Genomic DNA, 18,040 nt, shown 5'->3' on the forward strand with positions numbered 1-18,040 from the left:
CAAACTGTACAGACAGCCCCCCCAACACTCCATATCTCCTGAAACATCTTCCCCAACTGTACAGACAGCCCCCCAACACTCCATATCTCCTGAAACATCTTCCCCAACTGTACAGACAGCCCCCCAACACTCCATATCTCCTGAAACATCTCCACACTTTTTATCATTTTATAGAACTCAAATTCCACCCCAAGGCGTGCAGAGACATCCCATGCAACAATAGTAAAGGGTCTGTTACCTTTGACCCTGTTCCTCCTTGTTATTCCAAATAGATAACTTATCCTGAGCAACAGAAAATTCAACAACACACATTTGGCCTTTCCTTATTTGAATACCTGTACCCTATTATAAACATCCTGACAGTAAACTCCACCCCCGACCTCTTACACAGACATTCCAACAGAGACAATAATGGCATTCACCTGGCGCACACAGAAAACACATGAATCACATTTTCACTCATGACACAGGAAGAACACCCCTGTCCGACTCCCGGTTCAACCCGTGCCAACCAACTGTTAGTGGCCAAGGCTCCATTTAGAACCCTCCAACTGGATGTCCTCTGACCTCTTTGCTACTGGGAGATTGTCAAGCCCCCTCTAGCCCCCTGCCACTGATGTGCTTTCACTCCTGTTAGGCTCCTAATGTTCCTTACCTTAATGCAGAGGTTGTCGATTTAGGTTTACCTCCCACCCCCGCAAACTCCCCCTGGCTCAGAGTGTTAAAATCTAACAAATCCTCCAGATCCCCTTGCCAGTCCCCAGCCTCTTCCGTCACCTGCAGTGGCAGAAACATTGGTGGCCCTTCCCCTTTTGGCCGCTCAAACACTCCACTTACAGGCTCAATATTACGGAGACTGTGGTCATTTGGCTGGCCAACTACCATCATCCAAAATTCCATGAACAACGCAGAGCAGCATCATGCCTCAGAGCAGAGCAGTACCATGCCTCAAAGGAGAGGCAAGGTACTGCTCTGCTCTGAGGCAAGGTACTGCTCTGCTCTGAGGCAAGGTACTGCTCTGCTCTGAGGCAAGGTACTGCTCTGCTCTGAGGCAAGGTACTGCTCTGCTCTGAGGCAAGGTACTGCTCTGCTCTGAGGCTTGGTACTGCTCTGCTCTGAGGCTTGGTACTACTCTGCTCTGAGGCATGGTACTGCTCTGCTCTGAGGCATGGTACTGCTCTGCTCTGAGGCATGGTACTGCTCTGCTCTGAGGCATGGTACTGCTCTGCTCTGAGGCATGGTACTGCTCTGCTCTGAGGCATGGTACTGCTCTGCTCTGTGTTGTTCATGGAATTTTGGATGATGGTAGTTGGCCAGCCAAATGACCACAGTCTCCGTAATATTTAGAGACACATTTTCTCCTCACCTCTGCTCCTGACTGCATGTGCTACCATAAAAATAGAAAGAATAGTCTAACCCTAGCAATTTGACTGGTAAACTCATGGGTACAGTCGCAATGGCTGCCTGGTATTGCGATGTAATAATTTCCATGGTAATGTAGCATGTTCAGGTTTCCTAGGTTTCTTTATAGGTTCTGGCCTTTCTAGGGAGTTTTCCTAGCCACCGTGCTTCTACACCTGCATTGCTTGCTGTTTGGGGTTTTAGGCTGGGTTTCTGTACAGCACTTTGAGATATCAGCTGCCTCAGAGCAGAGCAGTACCATGCCTCAGAGCAGAGCAGTACCATGCCTCAGAGCAGAGCAGTACAAAGTCAGTCACAGAAGAGGCATGACAGAGTATAGTGGGTATCCACGGGTATCCATGACAGTATAGTGGGTATCCATGACACTAGCAAGCCTTAGTGAAAGGGGGAATAAGGTAGGAGAGAATGAGCGTGGGGAAGAAGGAGTGGGAGCAAGGGGAATGAGGAGAGAACAAGGGAGAAGGAGTGGGACAATGACTAGGGAGGGAGGGAAGAAGGAGGAGTGTGATTGTCCAATATGTCTGGTGTTAAATCATGATATGAGATAGCCCTCAGGGAGCAAGCAGCCTATTTGTAGCTCCAGCCCCAGTCTCAGTAATTCATTAACAGCTAGCGACACCCATTAGTGTGTAGATAATCTGGGCTGAACAGGGGAGTGGAGAAAGGTAGTTAAGCAACATGCAGCAAGGACATGGACGCTATCGTCCATGGGAGAACCATTGCCCAAAACAAATCCCTCATCAGGACTGTGAACGCTGCGAGTAACACATCCGGTGTCAGGATAAATAAAAAGCAAGGGCTGCTAACTTTCTTTAATTATGTTTAATTACCGCAAACAATGAATGGCAAATGCAATTTTCGTATATACGGGTTCGCTGTATCACCACGCAGGGTACACAGGGAACTGCAGGAAGTATGTAAACAGCTGTTCTTATACCGTGATGACGTAGTTCCAACGCGTCTGTTGGCCTATCACAGTAGAGGCTGGGCGCAGTTTAGACCTTGCCCCGCCTTTGCTGGCCCTCGGATTTGTCCAAGCCCCTTGGCGCGTTCCTTTTGTCCACATCTGGTTGCTGGGTAGATTAGATCCATCTTGTGTCTGTCGATTCTACATTGAAACAGTTCCTAATATGGTATTGTCCAGTATTCTAACCTCCTGGTTGGCCTAGAGAGATGCACCCCTCCCCTCTCCAGACTGTCCACAGCTTTTATGGCCTGTGTTGGTCAGTCCTTACACACCTACACACACCCATCTGTATTGTTTGTGTGTGTGTGTGTGTGTAACAAAACAATATTCATCTTCAAACAATATGCTAACAGGCTATAGTGCATAAACATAAATCCTAACAGGACCCAGATAAACAATGAGGCCTGCCATGTACCCCTCTACCATGGTGGTATTATCCCTCATCAGGACCCAGATAAACAATGAGGCCTGCCATGTACCCCTCTACCATGGTGGTATTATCCCTCATCAGAACCCAGATAAACAATGAGGCCTGCTAGGTACCCCTCTACCATGGTGGTATTATCCCTCACCAGGACCCAGCTAAACAATGAGGCCTGTTAGGTACACCTCTACCATGGTGGTATTATCCCTCATCAGGACCCAGCTAAACAATGAGGCCTGCTAGGTACCCCTCTACCATGGTGGTATTATCCCTCATCAGGACCCAGACAAACAATGAGGCCTGCCATGTACCCCTCTACCATGGTGGTATTATCCCTCATCAGGACCCAGCTAAACAATGAGGCCTGCTAGGTACCCCTCTACCATGGTGGTATTACCCCTCATCAGTACCCAGATAAAAAATGAGGCCTGCCAGGTACCCCTCTACCATGGTGGTATTATCCCTCATCAGGACCCAGCTAAACAATGAGGCCTATGCATCACCAGGTGGAAGCCAAACCCCTCCACAGCACTGTGGGATATGCATCACCAGGTGGGAGCCAAACCCCTCCACAGTCCTGGGGGATATGCATCACCAGGTGGAAGCCAAACCCCTCCACAGTCCTTTGGGATATGCATCACCAGCTGGAAGCCAAACCTCTCCACATTCCTGTGGGATATGCATCACCAGGTGGGAGCCAAACCCCTCCACAGTCCTGTGGGATATGCATCACCAGGTGGTAGCCAAACCTCTCCATATTCCTGTGGGATATGCATCACCAGGTTGGAGAGTTAAATCAGCTCCAGCCAATTTCTTTCTTCTATTCACTCATTTTCATTTTTAGGTACTTAATTACTGTGAATTGAGCCCGTTTCTCTGTTCTCTCCATTCTTTTGTTCTGTCAATTGTTCTCACTCCATGTGCGCTGAGGGCTGGATCCACTGTGAGGCTGATGGATGGCCTAATGCATGCTGGGAGCCAGGACCTGCGGCTGGGAGGGTGAGGGAGAGTATGTGTGTGTGCCTGCGTGTGTGCTATTTTTCTCCAAAACTCAGACACTGAGGCATCCTAGAGCTGATTGTGAGCCTATACTTTCACACCTAAACAAACCCTCTGTGCTAAGTGCCTCAGAGGACCACTAGATACACAGACAGACAGACAGACAGACAGACAGACAGACAGACAGACAGACAGACAGACAGACAGACAGACAGACAGACAGACAGACAGACACAGACAGACACAGACAGACACAGACAGACACAGACAGACACAGACAGACAGACACAGACAGACACAGACAGACACAGACAGACAGACACAGACAGACACAGACAGACACAGACAGACACAGACAGACAGACACAGACAGACACAGACAGACAGACACAGACAGACACAGACAGACACAGACAGACAGACACAGACAGACACAGACAGACAGACACAGACAGACAGACACAGACAGACAGACAGACAGACAGACAGACAGACAGACAGACAGACACAGACAGACAGACAGACAGACAGACAGACAGACACAGACAGACAGGAGTTAATTGACCGTTAATTAATATAAACACATTTAGCATCTCTGGGCTTCCACGCATAACCTACAAGCCAGGGGAACATCTACATTTAAAAAAGTCTATTTAAACCATGTAATATAGCCTACACCATCACAGTCAATTCATTTTGTATTTTAGACAGGTCTAAAGAAACAAGTTATGAAGAAAATGTAGTCTATTTCAGAAGAACAAAATATCATACTCTGAGTTCTCGTTATGTTAGGCCCGGATATGACCATATGGCTTTGGGCTACACTAGTTTATTTAGCAGACAATATTTGCTTAGTGACATTATTTTATATTATTTTATAGTATGAAGAATACAATTGAACAAAGCCGAATAAAATAGAAAGGATATTTTCTCCAACCAATTTGAGGGAGTGCGCACATGCGGCATTTCTGTGTTGAGCTGTTAACAAGGAAACAGGTACTTCTATACGCTTAATTTAGAGTTATTTATGGTCTGTATGTTTCAATTTTTAATACATTGTAAGGCTAATGATGATTTGAAAAAAGTCGCATTGAAAAGCATGAGCTCTGCTTAATTTTTCATCCAAACTGTACACACTTCATCAGTCTCTCACTCACAATTTGAAAGCACCTGATAATGCCTCGAAATTCCAGGCTGCATACCCTTTGGCTGTATTGCCCCATAAGACATCCATGCCTTTTGCGGCCAGTGGCCGTTGCACCCTTGGGCTGAATATAATCATGATAATTCCCTTCTCCCAGCTGCGTGCCCGAAGCAACTCTCACTCACATGACTCTCCATCACGTGATCAGGTTTTTCTCAGAGGCTACAAGTGAAGACAGACAAATCGAAGACACAACTGTGCGTGTCCTTATTCAATTCCGACACGCAAATTGAAGAAATTGGAACAACTGTCCACATTTACTTTTCGAGAGCCAACAAGATGAGTAGGCCTAACGAACAGTAAAAGCATTAGCCTATGTCAATCTATTATCCCCCATAGTACAAACAGTGACCTATTCTATTCTGTGCGAAAAAATAAATATTCCCAACATAGTCTGGGCCAGTTGTGGGATGCGATAGATCCCAAAGTAATACAACCACTGGCATAAAAAAATGGTTATAAGCAATGAGCCTGACCCAACAGATGATAACTTTTAGCTTAACATGTTGATAAACTATTAGGGTATTTCTTCACATTATAAACACAGCAATGCCCATGAATGAATGAATGTTCCATTAGTGGAAAACACCATTCTTAAAAGTGACCACAAATGTAATTATGCATGTATTACTTTTATAAAAGGCAAATTATATTTCACAACCTTGAAACTCAAGTGCTATGTACAGTATGAATGACAGTTAGGCTCTACACCCGTTTTAAAGCAGATGAATGTGCTTTATTTTAAGAAGTTATTTGGCCACTTTAGTTGTGTTACAAACCTATGGGCTAGGATACATGAGGTGTGCGACTATGGTTTGAAAAAGTTGCAAAAAAATTATGTGCTGTTAGTTGGGCATCATTCACATGTGATAATATATACTTCACAAGTGATAGGCTAATATTTTCCTCATCACACTATTATTGATTTAATATTGTCTATACATACAGTACAAGTCAAAAGTTTGGATACACCTACTCATTCCATGGTTTTTCTATATTTTTACTATTTTATACATTGTAGAATAATATTGAAGACATCAACATTATAAAATAACACATTTAGAATCATGTAGTAACCCAAAAAAGTGTTAAATTAATCAAAATGTATTATATTTGAGATTCTTCAAAGTAGCCACACTTTCCCTTAATGATAGCTTTTCACACTCTGGCTTTCTCTCAACCAGCTTCACGAGGTAGTCACCTGGAATGCAGGTGACTATATTAAGCCGCCTTAATATTTGCAGCTTTAGGTGGTAAAAAATCATTAGAATCTGATCCCTCTTCAGAATTGTGAAATGATTTATAATGTTAAGGAAAGATTTAAATGGAGAAACCTGACCCAAGAGCAGCGCTCCCTTCTTTTCGATGCTATCAGTATCGACACTTGTCTGGAAACCCGACTGCATGAATAATTTCAATTGATAGGTGTGTCTTGTTAAAAGTTAATTTGCGGAATGTACACTGCTCAAAAAAATAAAGGGAACACTTAAACAACACAATGTAACTCCAGGTCAATCACACTTCTGTGAAATCAAACTGTCCACTTAGGAAGCAACACTGATTGACAATAAATTTCACATGCTGTTGTGCAAATGGAATAGACAACAGGTGGAAATTATAGGCAATTAGCAAGACACCCCCAATAAAGGAGTGGTTCTGCAGGTGGTGACCACAGACCACTTCTCGGTTCCTATGCTTCCTGGCTGATGTTTTGGTCACTTTTGAATGCTGGTAGTGCTTTCACTCTAGTGGTAGCATGAGACGGAGTCTACAACCCACACAAGTGGCTCAGGTAGTGCAGCTCATCCAGGATGGCACATCAATGCGAGCTGTGGCAAGAAGGTTTGCTGTGTCTGTCAGCGTAGTGTACAGAGCATGGAGGCGCTACCAAGAGACAGGCCAGTACATCAGGAGACGTGGAGGAGGCCGTAGGAGGGCAACAACCCAGCAGCAGGACCGGTATCTCCGCCTTTGTGCAAGAAGGTGCACTGCCAGAGCCCTGCAAAATGACCTCCAGCAGGCCACAAATGTGCATGTGTCTGCTCAAACGGTCAGAAACAGACTCCATGAGGGTGGTATGAGGGCCCGACATCCACAGGTGGGGGTTGTGCTTACAGCCCAACACCGTGCAGGACGTTTGGCATTTGCCAGAGAACACCAAGATTGGCAAATTCGCCACTGGCGCCCTGTGCTCTTCACAGATGAAAGCAGGTTCACACTGAGCACATGTGACAGAGTCTGGAGACGCCGTGGAGAACGTTCTGCTGCCTGCAACATCCTCCAACATGACCGGTTTGGTGGTGGGTCAGTCATGGTGTGGGGTGGCATTTCTTTGGCGGGGCGCACAGCCCTCCATGTGCTAGCCAGAGGTAGCCTGACTGCCATTAGGTACCGAGATGAGATCCTCAGACCCCTTGTGAGACCATATGCTGGTGTGGTTGGCCCTGGGTTCCTCCTAATGCAAGACAATGCTAGACCTCATGTGGCTGGAGTGTGTCAGCAGTTCCTGCAAGAGGAAGGCATTGATGCTATGGACTGGCCCGCCCGTTCCCCAGACCTGAATCCAACTGAGCACATCTGGGACATCATGTCTCGCTCCATCCACCAATGCCACGTTGCACCACAGACTGTCCCGGAGTTGGCGGATGCTTTAGTCCCGGTCTGGGAGGAGATCCCTCAGGAGACCATCCACCACCTCATCAGGAGCATGCCCAGGTGTTGTAGGGAGGTCATACAGGCACGTGGAGGCCACACACACTACTGAGCCTTATTTTGACTTGTTTTAAGGACATTACATCAAAGTTGGATCAGCCTGTAGTGTGGTTTTCCACTTTAATTTTGAGTGTGACTCCAAATCCAGACCTCCATGGGTTGATAAATTTGATTTCCATTGATCATTTTTGTGTGATTTTGTTGTCAGCACATTCAACTATGTAAAGAAAAAAAGTATTTAATAAGAATATTTCATTCCTTCGGATCTAGGATGTGTTATTTTAGTGTTCCCTTTATTTTTTTGAGCAGTGTATTTTCTTCTTAATTCATTTGAGCCTATCAGTTGTGTTGTGACAAGGTAGGGGTGGTATACAGAAGATAGCCCTATTTGGTAAAAGACCAAGTCCATATTATAGCAAGAACAGCTCAAATAAGCAAAGAGAAATGACAGTCCATCATTACCTTAAGACATGAAGGTCAGTCAATCTGGAAAAATGTCAAGAACTTTTAAGGTTTTTTCAAGTGCAGTCTCAAAAACCATCAAGCACTTGATGAAACTGGCTCTCATGAGGACCGCCACAGGAAAGGAAGACCCAGAGTTACCTCTGCAGCAGAGGAAAAGTTTGTTTGAGTTAACTGCACCCCAGATTGCAGCACAAATAAATGCAGACACATAGCAAAATCAACTGTTCAGTGAAGACTGCGTGAATCAGGCCTTCATGGTCGAATGTCTGCAAAGAAACCACTACTAAAGGACACCAATAAGAAGAAGAGACTTGCTTGGGCCAAGAAACACAAGCAATGGGCAATAGACTGGTGGAAATCTGTCCTCTGGTCTGATTAGTCCAAATTTGATCATTTATTAAATACAGACTAAACCGCTAGTTTAACCGTCTTCGGCTAAAATGCTGCTAGCAGTACGTACTATCTCAATGCCACACACATCAAACTGAGCATTCATTTTCCATAATCAATGTTCACTGATACTCCTGTTTTAGTAGTGTCTGCTTTGCACACAATTTGAGGAGTTGAGACGTAAAAGGGTATCGCTAGAGAGGTTAGCTTCTCCTATATTACAGTAAAACAATGTCTCATTGTGTTTCGGTGTCCATATGACCCATTCTGTTGGACCAAACTTTAAATGGAAATATCGAGTTGAAACCGCTTGTTGTCAGAGAGGAAGAAATGATCTCTCATCTTTGTTGTTGTGAGTGGCAGGGGGAGGGGCTTGGTGTATGTCGAGGAGGGGCTTGGTGTGTGTGTGTGTGAACATAGAGGAAGAGGCGAAACAAGATGTTTCTCTCTCGACAAAATATGTCCAAAATAAGTCCAATGTGTTTCTATGTGCTTATTTTGAACCTAACACCTTGCCCAAACCGGCTGCGCGCGTGCGCCATCGGGCGCTATCGTGCATACATTTATTTTGCCCCCCTACACCAAACGCGATCACGACACGCAGGTTAAAATATCAAAACAAACTCTGAACCAATGACATTAATTTGGGGACAGGTCGAAAAGCATTAAACATGTATGGTATTTTAGCTAGTTAGCTTGCACTTGCTAGCTAACGTTAATTTGTCTGGTTTAGCTAGCTTGCTGTTGCTATCTAATTTGTCCTGGGATTTAAACATTGAGTTGTTATTTTACCTGAAATGGACAAGGATCTCTACTCCGACAATTAATCCACATATAAAACGGCCAACCGAATCGTTTCTAGTCATCTCTCCTCCTTCCAGGCTTTTTCATCATTTAAATTATATGGTGATCGCATCTAAACTTTCATAGTATTACCACGACTACCGGCAAAACAGTTTTTGTCTTTCTATCACCCACGTGGGTATAACCAATGAGGAGATGGCACGTGGATACCTGCTTCTATAAACCAATGAGGAGATGGGAGAGGCAGGACTTGCAGCGCGATCTGCGTCAGAAATAGGAACGACATCTATTTTAGCCCTTGGTGTCGCAGACGCTCGTTGGCGCACGCAAGCAGTGAGGGTGCAATAATTGAAGAACATGGGTTTCTAAATTTATTTTGCGACGCTCGCGCACGCGACGTGTCCGGTCTGGTCAGCATGTAAGATTATCGCATACCTTCCCACCTTTGAGACAACAACTCCCATTGCTAGGGCGGAAACATAGGCATTACATCATCATATACAGATCTCTGGTGTAAATGGAAAAGTGCACAGCACAGAAGGAGTGAACGAGACTCAACTAAAAAGACCACATGAGAACAAGCAGACATAAATGCTGCTAAAAACGTAGAAATAAATCAAAAACAGATTCTTGCGATACAGGCATCCAGGCATTTAGAGTATCGCACAAAAAAAGATATATATGGCCCAGCCCTACAACACGGTCCTCATCCGCTGATTTCTGACAGAGAAGCACATCTTAAATCAGGTTACCGACCCGTTAACTAGGCCTAAGACCCCTAGACATATTGAGTGCAGCAAAATCTGTGGGATAGTTATTGATTTTGTAACAGTCTCTCCAAGAGTGGCCCACAAGGCAAAGCCCCATAGGGAACTAAGGCTTGTACAGTATAAATAAACCACTGCACCAGGGGACTCCAAGAGACTCTAAATTCTCTCATGGGGCTTCTACTCTTTTTCCTGCATTAATTGTGGAGAATTAATTATTTGCCGGAAACTTTTGTCCCTGACAAAAGGGAAGTCGTCCTTGTTTCATTAATGAGGTCATTAATGAAATATTAAGCTTCTCATCTGTAACTAGGATTGGGGGAAAGAGAGAGTGAGAGAGGAGAGGGAGAGAGGGTGATGTTGGGTATATGGAGAAAGGGGGGACAATGGAGGACGCGGTAAAAAGGAGGAGAGAAAGGAGATGGAGGGAGGGAGAGATGGAAGGAAGGAAGGAAGGAAGGAAGGGGGAAAAGAGAATCGAGGGGAGGGACGAGGGGAGAGAGAGGAATAGAGAGAGGGAAGGTGAGAGAAGGGTGAGAGAGGGGAGAGAGAAGAAGAGAGAGGGGGAGGGGGAGAGAGAGTGGAGAGAGGAAGAGAGAGGGGGGGAAGGGGGAGAGAGGGTAGAGAGAGGGATAGAGAGAGTTAGGGGGAGACAAGGGGTAGAGAGGGGAGAGAGAGGAAGAGAGAGGGGGAGTGGGAGACAAGGGGTAGAGAGGGGAGAGAGAGGAAGCGAGAGGGGAAGGAGGAGACAAGGGGTAGAGAGGGGAGGGAGAGAGAGGGGGGCAAGGCATAGAGAGGGGAGGGAGAGGAAGAGAGAGAGAGAGGTGGAGAGAAGGGGAAGAGAGGGGAGAGAGAGCAGAACCCTGTAGGAGCCTGTACGACTCGTGGTTTTCTAGACTCTGGTATGGAAAGGAGAGGCTCATTATCGGACTATATGACTGTGTGCCTTAACCCTGCTCTCTCTCCCCTTCTTTTTCTTTTCCTCATACCTCTCTACCCTCTGCTTCTCTCCTGATCTCTCATCCTCTTCCTCCTTTCCCTCACCCTCCTCCATCTCCTCCTCCAGCTAAAGGAGCCAATGTAGGCATTGAGCCGCAAAAATAATCAAAAAATAAATAATAAGACTGAAATGGAAATTCCAGTCCAGCCGCCACGCACCAGATGTCCAGATGTTCATTATTAAAAACCTGTTAATTATCCTGATAGACATGCTCCTTAATTAAAATGTATCCGTGCTCTGGAATTAAAACTAGCCTGTTGAGTCAGTGTTATATGATCAACATGTCCCTACAGAAGTTCATTTATGGGATAAACTATAAAATGAACTGTAATATAATAATATAAAATATTAGTCCACATGTCGTGAGTATTAAAGTAACTCTATGAGCTGTGAAATACAACATCCCAAGTGGCACCCTATTCCCTATCACAGCACAATGGTCAAAAGTAGTGCACTATTTGGGAATAGGGTGCCATTTACATTATAACGTCTCTGTCTCTCTCTCTCTCTCTCTCTCTCTGTCTCTCTCTCTCTATGTCTTGCTCACTCTCTGTCTCTCTCTGTTTCTTTGTCTCTATCTCTCTCTGTCTGTCTCTGTTTGTCTCTCTGTCTCTGTTTCTCTTTGTCTCTCTCTCTCCCCATCTATGCATCATAGGAAAAAACAGCTCTTTGAAAAAACAGCTCTACATGTGAAATGCCACCTGTTTCTCTTTCTCTCCCTCCTTTCTAATTCCTTCCTTCATTAATTCACTCTATTTATTCCAAGATGACTTTTCGCTCGCTAAATGAAGATAAGCAAAGACAACATCATATTGCACCTAGATAACTAAGAACAACTCTGATAATCGTTTAAGAAGGTATACACTTCAACTATTTGTTGCTGTGTGTGTGTGTGTGTTAATGTGTGTGTGTGTGTGTGTGTGTGTGTGTGTGTGTGTGTGTGTGTGTGTGTGTGTGTGTGTGTGTGTGTGTGTGTGTGTGTGTGTGTGTGTGTGTGTGTGTGTGTGTGTGTGTGTGTGCAACCCGTGGGCCAATTTATCATGTGTCTTTATTTTGGGATAAACATTCTGGTGGTTCTTGGCTTTATACTGCTATGTTGAGTCTATCAGGGAGGAACTTGTGACGCCTTGTGAACAATGAGAGAACAGGGTGTATACTAAAAGCTGGGACCCTTGTGATGAACGGACCCACCTCCTGCATGACCTGCAGGCTGCTGCTGACTGAGGAGGAGGGTGGGAGGAGGAGAGGAGGGAGGGAGGGAGGAGAGGAGAGAGAGAGGGAGGGAGGGAGAAGGGGGAGGAGAGGAAGGAGGGAGGGAGGGAGGAGGGTGTTAACAAACAGAGAAACTCAAGTACACATGTACGCATTTGGATACACAAAAAAAACACACACACTCTTATACCCCCCCAAACCCCCCACACCTCACACACACACACTCTTATACACACACACACTCCCTCTTGTACAGTTAACATTGTGGGGACACACAATTCAGTCCCATTCAAAATCATATTTTCCCTGAACTTTAATTCAACCCTAACCATAACCTTAACCCGTATTCTTACCCTAACCGTAACCTTAACCCGAACGTCCCACCCTCTCCAGACCGGTTGGATGTACAATATAGAAACAGGGCAGAAAATTGCAATAGGCCAGTGCAACCCAAGGTTTGATACCAGCATAAACAGAAACCCTCTTAAACCTTACCCTAACCTTAACCCTAACCCTAAAACTGACCCTAGCTCCTAACCCTAACCCTAATTCTAACCTTAACCCTAAACCACCTAGAAATAGCATTTGACCTTGTACCAAGTTCTTCAAATGTTTGTTTGTTTACTATTCTCTCTCTCACACACTGTCACGCCCTGACCTTAGAGAGCTTTTTATGTCTCTAATTTGGTTTGGTCAGGGTGTAATTTGGGTGGGCATTCTATGTTCTTTATTTCTAGGTTTTGTATTTCTTTGTTTCTGGCCGAGTGCGGTTCCCAATCAGAGGCAGCTGTCTATCATTGTCTCTGATTGGGGATCATACTTAGGCAGCCCCTTTCCCTCCTTCTGTGTCGGATCTTGTTCTTTGTTTGTGTGCAGGTAGTTTGCACACAAAGTTGTTCGAAGCTGTTCGGCCGTTGTATTCTTTATTGTTTTGTCCTTATTAAATTATGTGGAACTCAAAGAACGCTGCGCCTTGGTCTCTTCCTTCCGATGACACACACACACACACACACACACACACACACACACACACACACACACACACACACACACACACACACACACACACACACACACACACACACACACACACACACACACACACACACAGCTAATATAATATTTGATGTTTAACGTTTTAGATATTAAATGTTTTAATAGAACGTTGTATCTAAATACAAGGCGAATGAAGTGCATCGTACTAGGTGGTTCTTTTCTCAGAAGGGTCAAGGTTCTGTTTGAGCCGTAGTAATCTCACTGTTTCCTGTAGCCGTTTGTCTAGCAGTCAGATGAATCCAAGTGAAACAGCAACAGGTGTCTCTGTGATGGCTCTTTGATGGCTTGCCTCTCCTCTACTGCAGCATACCCTATTTATGGAGGCTCTAAACTACACATTCTCAAAAAACTGGTATGGATCCCTGGCAATAAAGTTTCAATGTTTCTTTTATGATGAAACAGCAATGATGTGTGGGGCTGAGGGCAATTAGAACTGCAGGGAAAGAGCTGGCTAGAGGTCTGTTGGAGAGATAGTAAAAACATAGTATCTGTCTCTCTCTCGCTCTCTTGCCCTCTCTTCCTCCCTCTCTCTCTCCATCTACCACTCACCCCTCTCTCTCTGACACCACCTCTGTTCAGGTCATTACCCTGTATAAGGGCTGCCAATAGGAATGTATGAGTCACCTAAGACTGACCACGGAGTTAAACTGCATGGGACAACTTCATATTACCTCATGATATGTACACACTTTCTGACATAGATAAATAGATAGTTAGATCGATAGATAGATAGATAGATAGATAGATAGATAGATAGATGAAGTGGTTCGTCCTTTAAAATTTGCAGTGTACTGCGGCGCAGTTTGCAAGAATTTGTTCTTATCTGACTTGGCTAGTAAAATAAAGGTTACACTAAGTGCATAACATTTCTACACTGTCAAATATAATTATTGTCTAACCAATACCCACATGGAGATTCAGTGAAAATCTCATTGATTTATCAAGACCTGTCCCCATGCTTGTCTCACAGCAGTGTGAAACGGTGCTAAAATTGTTGTAGGCTTTGCTTCAAATCCTATTGCTTCTAACTTCAATATTCTCTTAAAAAAATAAGACCTACACCACTTTTAACAGTACATTACTCAACACTAGTGAGACTCATGTCATCTACGGTTTGCCTACATTATATTGAAAAATATAACGAAACTCTCCGCCAATAATTACATATAGAGGATTGGAGGATATTTATGTAATTCAGTGGTATTTATTCCCATAGTAATTTGTTATGGATCCATAAGTAAATAAACATCGTCATTTTGAAAGAGTATATTTATCATTATTTTATTAACGAAAGCATAAAGATGTCATTATTAGATGCATTGTTTTAGTTTGAACGTGCAAACTGTCACTAAGAACAGAACAGCGGGAACGTTTCCCTAGTCAGCGCCATTATTAGTGCAATGCCCCTATAGTTTTGCCCTCCCGTGCCCCCTGCCCTCGTGCGCTTTCAGTGGATACAGCAGGTGAACTGCAAGGCAATCCCATTGTGCGCCACAAGGGAGCCATGACCAATATGACCAATATATATTGTTCTGCTAATAACAGGGTTAATCATATATCTGTGAGAATACCCAACAGGCTTTTATATATTTCAAAATGAATAATAATCGCTTCGTTAAAAAATAACAATATTTTGGAGATCATTTCCTTTTTGAAATAGTAAAATGAGTGAGAAAAATTCCATTCTTCAACATGGGTTGAGACATTGTTAACAATTTGTAAATAAATCCAGTTTGTTATTTAGATGTATTTATTTATGTTTTTAGAGGGAGAAAAAAACCTACAATCCTCTCATGGGTCTCCCAGTCAAGGGTGGCACGTGTATTGAACCAGAATCTGTAGCAACACAGCTTGCTATGCAGTGTCTAACGTGACCGGTCGGGAGTGGCCTACAGTACTACACTAAGAGCAAAATAACCCTAACAAAATAAAATAATAAAAACCTTAGTGTAACAATAGTTTTACTAAGTAATACTGCACAATGTTACATTTCTATTTATGTTTATGTCGCCCATTCATTGTCAGTTAGAGACACAGTGGGACCCAAAATCATAATCAGTTCTCTGACTCCCCCTTGCGCTGGTCTGGAGCAATGAAGTGGTGATGCAGTGTACCGTACTAAACCACAAATTACCTCTAAGACCATTTCGAATCCCACTGTACCTTCTCCGCTGTGCAATCCGCTTTCTGAGCTGGTCATGGGTGCTCCTCAGCCATGGCCAAGTTATTAAACGATATCATAACCGCCATCGATAAAAGACAGTACTGTGCAGCCGTCTTCATCGACCTGGCCAAGGCTTTTGACTCTGTCAATCACTACATTCTTATCGGCAGACTCAACAGCCTTGGTTTCTCAAAAAACTGCCTCGCCTGGTTCACCAACTACTTCTCAGATAGAGTTCAGTGTGTCAAATCGGAGGGCCTGTTGTCCGGACCTCTGGAAGTCTCTATGGGGGTAGCACAGGGTTCAATTCTCGGGCCGACTCTTTTCTCTGTATATATCAATGATGTCGCTCTTGCTGCGGGTGATTCCTTGATCCACCTCTACGCAGACGACACCATTCTGTATACATCTGACCTTTCTTTGGACACTGTGTTAACTTCTTATGGTTGAAGGGGCAGTATTGAGTAGCTTGGATGAAAGGTGCACAGAGGTGTCCATATTAAACGGCCTGCTCCTCATTCCCAGTTGCTAATATATGCATATTATTATTCATATTGGATAGAAAACACTCTGAAGTTTCTAAAACTGTTTGAATTATGTCTGTGAGTATAACAGAACTCACATGGCAGGCAAAAACATGAGAAGTTCCACTTCCTGTTTGTATTTTTTTCTGGGGGTGCCAATTTTCAACCAAGCTCTCATTGAAATCACAGCGAGTCATTGATGAGTTTTCACTTCCTACGGCTTCCACTAGATTTCAACAGTCAATAGAACTTTGTCTGATGAATCTAATGTGAAGGGGGACCAAAGGAGACAGGAATGAGTAATCACTTCCACGGGCTGATCACGCATTCACCATGCACCTTCACATGAGGAGGACCTCCGTTCCACCGCTCTTCTGAAGTCAATTTATTTTTCCGGTTGGAACGTTATTCAAGATGTATGTTGACAACATTCTAAAGATTGATTCAGTACATCATTTGACATGTTTCTACTGACGGTTACAGAACTTTTGGACATTTTGTCACGTTATAGTGGAGGCGCTTTCTGACTTTGGAATTGTTTACCGAAGGCGCGAACCAAAGTAGCTAATTTGACATAAATAACGGACATTAACGAACAAATCAAGCATTTCTTGTGGACCTGGGATTCCTAGGACTGTATTCTGATGAGTTCATCAAAGATAAGGAAACATTTATCGTGTATTTTCTGGTTTCTGTTGAGTCCAACATGGTGGCTAATTTGGCTATTGTTCTAAGCTCCGTCTCAGATTATTGCATGGTTTATTTTTCCGTAAAGTTTTTTTTAAATCTGACACAGCGGTTGCATTAAGGAGAGGTATATCTATAATTCCATGTGTAAAACTTGTATTATCATCTATATATTTATGATGGGTATTTCTGTTGAAACGATGTGGCTATGCAAAGTCACTTGATGTTTTTGCTAGTGAACTAGTGAATCTAACGCGTCAATGTAAACTCAGATTTTTTTATATAAATATGAACTTTATCAAACAAAACATGCATGAATTGTGTAACATGAAGTCCTATGAGTGTCATCTGATGAAAATAATCAAAGGTTAGTGATTCATTTTATCTCTATTTCTGTTTTTTGTGAAAGCTATCTTTTGTGAAAGCTATCTTTCTGTTTTTTGTGAAAGCTATCTTTTTTGCAAACTGGTCCAGCAAACTGGATGCAAAAAATGGCTGTGCTTATTGTGGTTTTGTGGTGACCTAACATAATCGTTTGTAGTGCTTTCGCTGAAAAGCCTATTTGAAATCGGACGCTGTGGTGTGATTAACCTCTACTTCCTCACAAACCCGGATCCGGGAGCACCCCCATCAGTAAAAAAGCTGACTAGCATAGCCTAGCATAGCGTCAAAAGTAAATTCTAGCATCTAAATATCATAAATCACAAGTCCAAGACACCAGATGAAAGATACACATCTTGTGAATCCAGCCATCATTTCTGATTTTTAAAATGTTTTACAGGGAAGACACAATATGTAAATCTATTAGCTAACCACGTTAGCAAAAGACACCACTTTTTTTACTCCACCATTTTTTTCCTGCATAGGTAGCTATCACAAATTCGACCAAATAAAGATATAAATAGCCACTAACCAAGAAACAACTTCATCAGATGACAGTCTGATAACATATTTATTGTATAGCATATGTTTTGTTAGAAAAATTTGCATATTTCAGGTATAAATCATAGTTTACCATTGCAGCCACCATCACAACTCTCACCAAAGTGACTAGAATAACTACAGAGAGCAACGTGAATTACCTAAATACTCATCATAAAATATTTCTGAAAAATACACAGCGTACAGCAAATGAAAGACAAAGATCTTGTGAATCCAGCCAATATTTCAGATTTTTTAATTTTTTTACAGCGAAAACACAATATAGTATTATATTAGCTTACTACAATAGCCAACCACACAA

The sequence above is a fragment of the Salvelinus fontinalis genome, chromosome 1 (genome assembly GCF_029448725.1).
Source record: "Salvelinus fontinalis isolate EN_2023a chromosome 1, ASM2944872v1, whole genome shotgun sequence".
Classification (NCBI taxonomy): Eukaryota; Metazoa; Chordata; class Actinopteri; order Salmoniformes; family Salmonidae; genus Salvelinus; species Salvelinus fontinalis.